Genomic DNA, 12,165 nt, shown 5'->3' with positions numbered 1-12,165 from the left:
TGTTTGTTTGTTTATGTATTTATTTTTGTCTTGTGGAGAAAGACATGTGCAAAACAAATGCTATTTGCTACCCAGAATATGTTCAGTATGAGTTTTTATATATTTAAGAACAAATATGATACTTAAAGGAATTGAAAGTGATGATAATTTGGATAAGAATATACATAGGGTACTAGTAACTGAAGAGTTGATAATTAAAGTACATTGAACTTAGCAAAGTCTTAGTTATACTGAATTTTACAATTTTCAGGTTCACTTGGTATATCAAGATGGTCATTCTTCTGTGGGTTTTCTCAGTACTGGGACTTGAACTTGCATTGAACTCAGCCTCATGTTCTCATTTGGCTTGATTGCTTAGGTCCAGGGATTTATCACTTGACTCACTTGCAGATGGAGTCTGATTACTTTTTTCCCAGGCTAGATTCAAACTTCTATCCTCTAATCTCAGCCTGCTGAGTAGGATTACAGGTGTGAGATCTCGTACTCTGCTAAAATGGCCAGCCTTAAAAGGATTTTATCTTGAGAACATGCGCCTAGAGTTGAATATTCTGGGATAATCCACAGATCTGTACTATTCTTGAGTGCAGTAGAAAAGGAGTAGATTTGATTTTAACTCTTCCATTTTTAGAGATGGTGTCAGAAATTGAAAATATAACAGCTTCCTCTGTTCTAGAAAATAATCTTAAAGGAAATTGCTAGAGAATTTAGAATCCAAAGATTCTGGAAGAAATTTTTTGAAATGGTCATCATCTTGACCCTAATTCTTGTAGAGATAAAAAGAAGCCCAATTAATGAACTGTACCCGATATCTCTTGAAAATAAACATGACTCAGTCTTTGGAGGAACTAAGATGAGCTTGAAAGATCAGAACATATGACATTCCTTCAGTTAAAGAATGTTTCCACTGTTAAAAAATTGATTTGAGAATAATAACAAAATCATAATAAGCTATCAGTTTTTCAGAACACACTCAAGGACTAATGATGTAATATCTGCTCAGCACCTACTGGATAACAAACAGTAACAAGAAAATAATGCATTAGAGAGATGAACAAGGCAGGTATTCTTCTAAATTTGGGGGTAGGAGGAGCAAATAGCAGCCATCGCATACAATAATGCAACAAAGTAAAGAAAGTATTGGTATCGAGTTTCACTAGGTTGCAGAGTAGGGATTTTAAAAAGTGCACCTGTGCTAAGAGAATGCCCTCATAGATGAGTCCTGGGGTATGATTAGGAAATAACCAGTAAAGGAAAAACATAGGAGTATGGGGGAGAAATTAAATTCTAGGCAAGGGTGTAGTTCAAAGACTTGGAGGTATTTTCACTCAGCCCAACATCTGCATAAGGAAATGAGTTATCAGCATAGATCATGCCATGAAAGGGTAAGTAAGCTCTGCTGAGGGTCTCTGCAGACCCTCAGGTTTGAGGGTAACCTACAGCGTGGGGAGTAGATTGAAGGGCTGAAGATTGAAACAGCAAATTGATGTAAACTTGAAGGGATCCTGTTAAAGATGATAGTGTCAGAACGAATAGTGGCCATGGAAATAGAAGGAATAAAAAAAGCTGACCATTATTTTAGAGTATAGCATAAAATATTGTAGCATTTGAAAAAAATAAAATAAAATAAAATATTGTAGCATTTTTCCAGTTTCACTAAAGGTTCAGAATAACACATGTAACATTTATGATAGTTATTGGAACTTAAGAATGAAAGTAATGTTTATATAAAATAATAAATATTACATAAAATACCCATTCAAATTTTCTTTGACTCTAAATTTGTTTAAGTCATCATTTAAATTTAGAAAATTCATACTAGGAGCCAGCAATGTGGCACAAATGTGTAATTCCAGCTTCTTGGGAGATAAAGAACAGGAGGATCACAGTTGAAGCCCAACCCAGGGGGAAAAGGTAGCAAAAGCTCAATCACACTAAACAAGCCAGGCATTGTGTACTCCCAACCATGAAGTAGGTATAAGTAAGGACAATCATAGCTCAAGGCTGTCATTCTTCTGCCTTCATGGAGAACCACGACATGTGAGCCTGTAAACATGTTTAAAAGACAGTCTGTATAGCCCAGATAAAAAGTATGATGCTCTATCCAGAAAATTAACAAGAGGGAAAAAAGGTTAAAGCTATGGCTCAGCAACAGAGTGCTTGCCTGACAGCTATGATTCCTGAGTTTAAACTCAGTATGATCACACACACACACACACACACACACACACACACACTACACAAACAGTTCTGTTGAAAATAGTATACAGTTATTGTAAAGACACATGAATCTGCTTATGTGGGGCCTTGTAATGCCTACTATACACAAGTTAGGTACTTTATACATGCTTTTATCTCATTTGCATGAACAGATAGTATTTTTTAACTTTTTCAGTTGTTTAAAAATAAAACTTCTTTTAAAAAATACTCACTTTCCCTTGGTTGTTAGAACATCAGTCTTTAATTTGTCCTTGTAGGAATGAAGATAAAAATCTTTAAGTGGAAATTGTTATAAATGTTTATCCTACTTAACAGCTACACTAGAGAATACAATTCATCAATCATAGCTGGAGAAAGCAATTGTGCAGTTGTCTACAATTAACAGAACAAAAACAGTTGATGAATGTGCAGCTGAATTAAAGTACTCCCCAGGACAGGCTGAAATTATAAACTGGATCATTTAAAGGAATCTAACAAAGGATCTTTATAATTAAAACAAAGCAAGGTTAATGAGATGTAAAATTGCCTATAATATCTTGGCAATAATAATTGGAATTTAAATTATTAAAATATGAAACGAAGAATAAGGGACAGAAGAAAGACTTTTAAAGTGTGGTATGTGACTGATCTTTGGAAATAAATTAATCATTTGCCTAAAATTAACCTTTTTTATTCTTTTGGCAAGAATATGAGATATAATTAGTGAGGTGGCTTCATCATAAGCCAGAGTGTTTTCATGGTTGGCATTGAGTTTAACCTCCAGTTCACAAGATTCTGGCTATTATTTTATTCTTTTCTTTTTCCTTTTTTTTTTAAACAAGGGAGAATGCATATGACTTGATGGCAAGATTTTAAGATGAGGAGCTTATTGCATCCAAGTATAATTCTTCAGTAATTACACAGCCCCAATTTGAAAGTGTTAGTTTATTTAACAAATGCATTTAAAATTTAAGCCAATAAGCTTTGGTTTGCTTGAGTTTGTTTTATTTTTTGATTTGGCAAAAGCAAAAATAAAATCAGCAAGACAAACACAAAAATACCAATAACCTCCAATCTGTAAAATGAGGAAGGTTTCTTTTAGAGTTGATACTCTTTTTAAATTTCTAATCAACAGTATCTGACAAGTCTTCTGTTTTTCATGTGTACTCTGATCTATTGTGTTTTCTTCCTACATGTTTGCATATATATGTGATAAATTAGTAAGCATTGAATTATTAAATAAGTAAAAATGTCTTACAGTTTTATAAAATTACCTGTATAGATCTTAAAGGGTGTTTCTGATTTATGGACATAACTTTAGACATTGATGATGTCGTAAAATATATTTCTAAAATTAAACAAATCTCAGTTAATAACAGACTTCAAGACCTAAGGAAATGTATTTTAAAATTAGTTCTCATGTTACATTCTATGTTACTATAATAAGTTAGACACTGAACATATTATAATAAAAAATACTGACTCATGATTCTATACTAGAAGTGCAAGATTGACATGCCAGCTTCTGGCAAGTTCCTTCTTGCTCATCTTCCCGTGAAGGAAAGGCAAAGATAGGTCAGGAGACAGCAAACAGGGTCTGAACTTGTTTTCATAACAAAGCTGTTCTTGCAGTAATGTGAATCTAGTCATGAGGGTTCTGCCTCCATGACCTATTCACTTGTTAAAGGTCACACCTCTCAATACTTTTTCATTGACATGATCAGAGGGGTCACATTCAAACCTTCACATTAGTCATCACAAAATTTTATTTGGAATCGCATGATAACTATGTTTAAAATAGTATTTCAAATTAGTATTTAATGATATTTTTTTTTAGAAAAACTTTATATATACTTCCCTTTAAGCACGTTAGCTTTGTGAAAAATAATATTTCACAAAATTCTCAGGTGTTATATTAACTAGAAAGTAGAAAATGCTAATTATGAAAGTGTTTCCTCTATTTGGTGCATTTATTTCTATCGTGTATATTCTTATTTCTGTTGTTCTTGGCTTACAGTAAACAATCAAGATTTTGATAATCCATGTAATACACACACACACACACACACACACACACACACACATGCATGTGGTCTTTTATTTCCAACAAATGTAGAATTGAGAGATTAGAATGTATGTACAGAAGTAACTTAAGCCATTCAAAATTATAGGCAATGTATGACTAAATGTAAAGCTATTTATGTAAAGATTTTAACAGCCTGAGGAGAAAGGCTCTAGTGGAGTGATCCAAATAAGTATAGGCACATAGTATGTGATCAAAAAGACAAAAATCATCTCAACTTTAATCATGAAAAATTAAGATTTTAGAACAACAAAAATATACTTATGTTTTATCTAATAAAACAGATATGGACATACTCTTAATATAATTTGCCTTTCAGCTTTGCTATTGAAATAATCAGTGCTTCCGTGACTTTTAAATGCAAACCATTTATCCACTTGATTGTTGTTGTGTTTTTTGTTTTGTTTTTTTGCCATTCTTGAACTCAGGACCTGAGCACTGTCCCTGGCTTCTTTTTGCTCAAGGCTAGTACCACGTGAGCCACAGCGCCCACTTCTGACTTTTTCTGTGTATGTAGTACTAAGGAATCGAACCTAGGGCCTCATGTACACTAGGCAAGCACTCTTGCCACTAGGCCACATTACCGGCCCCTCCACTTGATTCTTGATGCTGATAGATTTTTTTTTACATTTATCTGTATATACAAAGTGTATAGATTGTTACCGTTTTCTTTTTTAAAAGCTTTACTCAAAAATACTTCAAAACAATCCAGTAAACAGCAGTCTAGAGGCTAGGAATTTGGCCTAGTGCAAGAGTGCTTGCCTCGCACACATGAAGCCCTAGGTTCGATTGCTCAGCACCACATATATAGAAAGGGCCAGAAGTGGCACTGTGGCTCAAGTTGGCAGAGTGCTAGCCGTGAGCCAAAAGAAGCCAGGGACAGTGCTCAGGCCCTGAGTTCAAGCCCCAGGATGGGCAAAAAAAAACACCAAAAAACAAACAAACAAAACAGCAGTGTAGATTTCTGTAATTGCGGCACAATGTAAAAAAAAAAATCTTAAGAGCAAAGTAGATGAGAAAAAAATTTAAATATTTTAAGAATAGAAATTGTATATGTAAAGTCTTCTAGAATGAGTAAAAAAGTTTAAAAGAATGAATTTAGTCAAAGCAAGTTGTATTCATAAACCACTTTATTGAATGACAACCTTTTCGTACAACTACTTAAAGATAATAAAAAATATTCTAATAAAACCAAAACACAATATAAATACTCGCAGAGGTAGTAGAAAACATTTTACAACTCATCTTATAAAATCTCTGAACCTTTATACCTACTCCAGAGAGATTTCAAGGACTGTATTTCATGATCATCATGAACATCTCTGAAGAATCTTTAGCAAGGTCTAGCAACCTATAAAAAGTTATATCATGAATAAGAAGTATTTCTTCTGAAGATGCACAAATGTTATAACATTCTGAAATGTTTATCAGTGCAAGACACCCGATCATCAGACTAAAAAAGAAAAAATATGCAATAATTTTCCTGGATTCAGAAAATGTATTAGACAGTAAAGTACCTACTTATAAGAAGTCTCACTGAGGTAGAAATGAAATTGGAGTTTTCACTATAAATGACATCTGTAGAAACATGGCTAATATCTTACTTAATGGTGAAAGACAAATGCTTTCCGGGGGGGGAGGGGAAGCCAAGAATTTTTTTTTTTTTTTTTTTTTTTTTTTTTTTTTTTTGGCCAGTCCTGGGCCTTGGACTCAGGGCCTGAGCACTGTCCCTGGCTTCTTCCCGCTCAAGGCTAGCACTCTGCCACTTGAACCACAGCGCCGCTTCTGGCCATCTTCTGTATATGTGGTGCTGGGGAATCGAACCTAGGGCCTCGTGTATCCGAGGCAGGCACTCTTGCCACTAGGCTATATCCCCAGCCCCAAGAATGTTTTTTATTCACCACTTGTGTCTTGCATTTGACTTAGCCAGTTCACTTGGAAAAGAAAAAAAATCCTAGGATACCTGGAAAGGGGAACTATAATTAATCTGTTCAGCAAAATGACAGGATAAATGATTCTATGGTAATGTTTATAGAAGATAATGAAATAAAAATAGAAACATTATTATAGCACTATTAAAATATGGAAAAGCATACTACAAAGACATTTGTATTTGTGGATACAATGACCAGTCATTATGAAGATATTATTTCTCCTCACACTGATATACATAATCTTTATAAAAATTCCAGCAGGTTTTGGAGGTTTCCTTTTGTTTCATGTACTATAGAAATTGACAAGCTGATGTTAAAAGTTATATGAAAATCCAACCACGAAAGAGCTGAATTGATTTTGAAACTTGTTCTAAAGCTACAACAGTCAAGATAGTATGGTATTGGTATAAAGGTAAAAAGGTCAGTGCAAGAGAAGAGAAAATCAAGCACTTAATAATATAAACAGACAAGGCCTGGATCATCTCTGCCCCATATGACCTTCCTGCATAAATCTCTAAACTCTTTGGTACATGGAAATAATGGACTGTTTTATTTATTTTATGATTAGTTGATTTAGGCTGAACTGAGATACTTATGGCACCCAGAGACCAACCTAGGTTGTCCTTTTATAGCAGGGGCTTATTTCCAGAACCCATAAAAATCAATGTTCTAAGGGGAAGTTATGGTTAGAGAAATAAACCCTGGAATCACTGAATTGTTCTCTTGATTGGTCTTCCTGATACAAAGACTAGAAATGGTTTATCCAAAATTCTAGACTGTTATGGTCACACAAAGAGTTACTGACCCTTTACATCAACATGATCTACACTCTCCTAATTTCCTATGTAGATTTGTTTCCTAAAGTCTGATGAGACTTTTATCTTGTAGCATCATGCCCCAAGAACAACAGATGGAAGAAGGACTTTAGGGACAGTAGAGGACTGCCATTTATCATATTGAACACTTTGTTGAACCTGGGTTGAACAGGTTTCTACTTAATTCTCATATATAAAAATTTGCACGTTTTGTAGAATAAAGTCCCAAGTACATAACTCACTGGAGATTATATCAGTGCTGGAATAAGAGAAAGATGCAGAATAAAGTTATCTCACATACTACCTTTCATTAAGGAAGAAGAAATAATAAATCATACATATTTTCCAATAAAAGTGAAAATATGAACTAGAGGCTAATGAAAATGACTACATTTGAGGAAGGCAGTAAGTTATCTCCATTCTTTCTAAAATATAGTTTTATTTTTAGGTAGTTTTACAAAATAGTTGTCACTCAGCAGTTTATGAATACTATGCATCTTGAATCTCCTTTTTAACTTAAATAAAGCAAGGTGGAAAACATAGCAAATTATAATGGATCAACACAGTAATAATGTCTAGTTACTTAGAAAATAAATACTACTCTAGATACATCCTTAGTATAAGTTTATTGCTTATAAATACTAAAGAAAAATTTAAAGAATTTCAACGGCATAAGCATAAACGGAAGGACAATGAACTTAGGGTTGTGGAACTTTATGTGAGTGTGTGTTATAAAACATACAGTAATGTCTTGCACTGTAACTACAGAAGTCCTTAAAACATAATGCAATTTTAAAGAAAAAGAGGAAGTTGTTCTAATTGGGAAAAAAAACTTGAACAGACACTACACAAAAGAAGATATACAAATCAACCATACAGATTGTCTCATGAGAACAGAAGAAAAAGGAAGAGTCTTCATGAAGACTCTTAATGACCTGTAGGATTCTAAATGAACATATGCATAATTAGAATCCTAGAAAGGAAAAAAAGAGTCATATACAGTATATTAAAAAATTGTCCAAATTCACAAATATGAGAAGCATTAATCTGAACATTCAAGAAGCTCAAGGAACTCAAAGCAGTATAAATAAAAGATATCCACATATACATTTATAATGAAACTTTGCAAAGAGAAATTCTTAAATTGAGAGAGAGAAAGTGAGTAAGTGAGTGAGTCCAGGATATGAAGGGATACTCATCAAGATTAAGAATTATTACAAACTTTGGATGCCATCTGTAGTAGACTTTCAAAAATTCCACATACAGCAAAACTGTAAAATTGAGGGAAAAATAAAGATACTCCCAGAAAAACAAAGCCTGGATTAATCACCATTTGAATTTCCCTGTTAGCAAACCTTACTTAAAAAGAAACCTTTATGCTGAAAGCACAGGATGTAATAGAATATCCTGAATCATACGATGAAATAAAGAATGCCAAGAAATCTAACTATGTGGCGCATGATAATAGTACAATGCAATTTTTTTGTTTGTAACTCATTATTCTTTCTGACGTAAAAGCAGTATAGAAAGCAGTAATTATAAATAAGAGTTTGGGGATATACAATGCAATAAAATCCATAATTTGTGACAATAACATTCTAAGATGGTAAAAAAAAAAAGGCAGAGCTATAAAGAAGCACAGCTCTCTTACTATTAAATTAAATTTGTATTAATCCAACTCGATTGTAGAAAAAATGTCAATTGCAATTCAAGAAGGCATTACTAGAAAAATAAAGTGTGTGGATAAATTATCACAAAGAAGAGAGGATATAAGAAAAAGTATATTTTATATTGTATAGAAAATAAATAGCAAAATGACATAAAATTAAGTCTTTCGTGGTCATATCTGAGTGACTACACTACAAGTAAATGAAACAAAGCATTCTGATAGAATGGATTTTTTCTGGTTTTTTGTTTGTTTGATTTTAGATGTTTGTTTGTTATTGTTGGGTTTGTTTGCTTGTTGCCAGTCTTGGGGCTTGAACTCAGGACCTGGGTACTTTCCTTGAGCTGCTTTTGCCCAAGACTAGCATTCTACCACTTGAGCCACAGTGCCACGCCCAGCTATTTTGGTTTATGTGGTACTGAGGAATCAAACCCAGGGCTTCATGCATGTTAGGCAATCACTCTACCATAAAACCACATTCCCAGCCCTAGAATGGATTTTTTTTTAAGATTCAACTATAACCTTTCTACAGCAAACAGATTAAAAACACAAATATTTTGATGTGTCATATCATTTGGATTTATCTTGAAAAGAAAAAAGCAAGAACAAATCTTTTTGGTATTTAGCCTTTTATGACTACCCTTTAAATATTATATACTGGGAATTTCATCAAACTTCTGGAAACTTTAAAAAATTAATAACATTAACATAAAATAAAACCAACTTTGGTATGCCAACTTTCAAAAAAAACAGAAATAATTGAAAGAAAAATGATGGGAAAATAGACTTCATGCAAACAGATCTCAAACTGGAATGACTGTGCTCATGTCAAATGAAACGCATATTAAGATGAAAACTGTTATAGTACAATCCATTGTAAAGGTACTGTAGTTCTAAATATACATAAGCACACACAAGCCAATTGTGCTTTAAAATGTAAGGAAAGTATACATGTGTGAAGGGTGAGATGGAAAATTCAAACATATGTAATAATAGTTACAGGTGTCAGTATTCATCCTTAGATGTTGCCTAGCCTCATGACAGCATAATTTTTATAATTATTATCCTTATTTTTTCTGCATTTTAATTAACATCAACTAGTTGCACAAGGATGTTTCATTTTGATGTGTCCCAACAGGAGGAGGGAAGGGAATGGGAGGAGAGGGAAGGAAGAGGTAGAGGGGGAGTGGAAGTGGGAGGTGAGCCTGTAAGACAGAGACAGACCATAGTATAAACTGTGAATATTAACTTTAAATGAAATTTCTGGCTTACATTTTTTAGATAGACTTTAAAAGAGGAGATGTGAGATATGGAAATATTCAATTCCGTTTCTTTATTCAGCACATGCTGAAGACTGAAGAAAGTCAGGAACAAATCTAATATGGAAAAATTGGTGCAGATTACAAAACATAAATGAATTAGCAGGAGACAGCAGGAAGGGAAAGGCTCGTAGTCTGGATAGTTAATAGGTACCATTCCCTGGAACAAAGCAGTGAGTGGCAAAGCACAGAAACATTAGGAGTGGGGTAGGGAATGGATAGCCCAAGAATTGCCACAGACAGAATAGTAAATGTGTCAGTTAGTGGAAAATCTATCCTTTGTCTGGCATTTTGAATCCCATGCCAAATAAACTATCTTGTTTTATGGACAGTGAGAAAAGGCATCCTATCATTCTGAGTTGCTTCATTATTCACATGAAAAGCCATTTACAATAGCTCACAATTCCTTGACCTTTTTAATTGTAGAGAATTTTAATTCTAGCTTTCTTGAGAAAATAACTCTACTAGTCATGAATGGCTGTACTTCTTAAATCTTTAAACTTTGATCTTCTTTCAGATCATAATCCCTTGTCTTTGCAGCTTTCTCTTCTTCATGAGTCCCACCCATGGAAAAAATAAGCTACTGACTTCTCATGTCCAGTTCTTCAAATCCATTTTGCTCTTAATCCTTCATTTTCTGCCCCACATATTTGTCTTCCCTCAAACTTGTGACAATCACCATTTTGCTTTCTATCCCTTCAGCTTTGTTCTAGGGCCCTCATATGAGTGGATCCATGTAGTATTTGTTGTTCTCTTATGACTAGTTTGCTTCAATGCTATATTAAGTATTAGAATTTCGTTATATTAGATTCCATTGTATGTACACACCATGGTTTGTTTATTCATCTGTCAATGGACACTGAGTTACTCTGGCCTTTTGGCTGCTATAAAAATGCACCTATATGGATCAGTAGTAAAGCAATATATGTACATGCAAGTCCTAGGGCTTGAACTCAGGGCCTAGGCAGTGTCTCTGACCATTTTGGCTTAAAGCTACTATCTACCATTAGAGCCACAGCTCTACTTACAGCTTTTTGGGTGCTTAATTGGAGAAAAAAGTCTCAGGAACTTTCCTGCCCAGGCTGGCTTTGAATTGTGATCCTCAGATCTCAGCCTCCTGAGTAGATAGGATTATAAGTGTGAGCCACTGACACCTGGCTCAAACAAATACTTTTCAAGTCTCTCCCTACTTTCAGTTCTTTTGGGTATAAAAATAAGGGTAGCATTGCTGGCTCATGAGACAGTTATTTCATATTGCTTCCTGTAACAGCTGAACTACTTTATCATCCTAACTTCTCCATGTATTTAATAACAATTTTTGGGCAGTACTGAGATTTGAACTCAGTGCCTCACCTTGCTTGCTCATAGATGGCATTCTACCCCTTGACTCACATCTCTTACCTGGCTTTTTACTAGTCAATTGAAGATAGTATCTCTCAGACTTCGAACCCCATGAACCTAGACCCTTTAGTTTGGGGCCTCTTGAGAAACCAGTAGTACAGGTATGAGCCGGCACTGCCTAGCATTCTTTTATAACATTGCAAATAGTTCTATTTTCTTATTTTACTTTAGTTGTTTTATTTCTAGTATATACATATGCACGTGATTTTTGTATATCCTTCAACTTTGTATACTTCAATTTTCTTGAAATCATTAGTTTTGATTGATTTGGAGTATTGATAAAAATATTGAAAAAAAATTGGTCATCTCTTTTTGGTAAATAGAAACTTTTACTCCTTTTCAATTTGGAAATTTTTAAATTCTTGTTTTTGCTTAATGTACTTATCTAGAACCTTACATTACAATGATCAATAGCACTGGTAAGAGTGGTCAATTAAGATTTGCTGCTGGATCTTGGTGTGAACGTGTAATGCATTCACTATTTCACAAGTAAGCGTAGTGCTAGTTGTGAGATTCTTTGTCTGTGTATTTCTCTGTGCTAACAAAATTTCTAAGACTGAGAAAGTTTACTTCTATTCCTTGAATTATTTTTTAATTATCACTAAACAGTACTGAATATTATTTAGAAAGAGAAACATTTAGGTCCCCATGCTCCATCATTCTGTCACTGTGATGTATCACACGGATTCACTTCCATGTAGAAAACCAACCTGGAGTAAATTCTTCTGGGTCGTGAGATACAGGCTTTTTA

The 12,165-nt window shown here is 34.0% G+C and overlaps 1 protein-coding gene across 12 annotated transcripts in view; it reads left to right on the top strand.

The window, feature by feature from the left end:
* The window catches only part of Nbea (neurobeachin), a 525,681-nt gene that overhangs the window by 245,173 nt on the left and 268,343 nt on the right, over nt 1-12,165 (top strand). The window lies entirely within an intron of this gene.

Source organism: Perognathus longimembris, chromosome 3 (genome assembly GCF_023159225.1).
Source record: "Perognathus longimembris pacificus isolate PPM17 chromosome 3, ASM2315922v1, whole genome shotgun sequence".
Taxonomy (NCBI): Eukaryota; Metazoa; Chordata; class Mammalia; order Rodentia; family Heteromyidae; genus Perognathus; species Perognathus longimembris.
Note: the sequence above shows the minus strand (reverse complement) of the source record. Positions and strands in the feature narration are given on the sequence as shown.